Here is a 682-nt window from a genome sequence, read left to right on the forward strand (position 1 = left end):
ATTATAGGGACCAGCAGTTAGTGTAATGGCTATGTCGCTGGACTCCCATGTAGTCGACCGCAGTTCGAGTCCCGGACCCGGGGGCTTAAAACTCATGCTGGGCGCATGTGTGTGCATGCCCAAGATCCCGAGAGGAGAATGGAGGAGAAGGGATTGCGGCGTGACCATCCCCCCTGGGGAGTGATTTCTCACTTTATTTCTCTCTGTCTCTCTCTGTCTGGCAAGCACACACGCCCTATAGCGAAAAACCTCTCAAAAAAAAAAAAATATTATTATATACATTATCATCAACAGATATCTTTCCATTTTTGTGTCTGTTAAATGTTTTTCCCCTTAATTAACAAATCTGACGTCATTCTTCCACAGGGGTCATACTTATCTTCTCTGTATCTTTCCAACTTTAGTTTATGTGCTGCTGAAGCGAGCATGGAAACTCCATCTTTTCAGTAGCTCAGGTCAAACCTTGGAGTCACACCGAATTGTTTTTCTTTTACACCCATATCTAAGTTATTAGGAAATCATTTTGGTTCTACCTTCAAAATATGACTAGTGCTATGTTTTTAATGTGCCTCCCGAAAGTTCGTAATAGATTAATGTCACCATGGTGGACTCATTACCATGAGTCTACACGTTATCATGAGCTCACTCTGTTAGAAAAGTGAGCTCTCTCAGTCCCTTGCTC

The 682-nt window shown here is 42.7% G+C and overlaps 1 non-coding gene across 1 annotated transcript; it reads right to left on the reverse strand.

The window, feature by feature from the left end:
• Positions 1 to 319: 319 nt before the first annotated feature.
• On the reverse strand, positions 320 to 428 carry LOC114008264 (U6 spliceosomal RNA). The gene has a single exon (XR_003549822.1). It is a non-coding gene; the product is annotated as a U6 spliceosomal RNA (small nuclear RNA).
• Between the last annotated feature and the right edge of the window lie 254 nt (positions 429 to 682).

This window comes from Tupaia chinensis, unplaced genomic scaffold, assembly GCF_000334495.1.
Source record: "Tupaia chinensis unplaced genomic scaffold, TupChi_1.0 Scaffold000315_1, whole genome shotgun sequence".
NCBI classification, from domain to species: domain Eukaryota; kingdom Metazoa; phylum Chordata; class Mammalia; order Scandentia; family Tupaiidae; genus Tupaia; species Tupaia belangeri.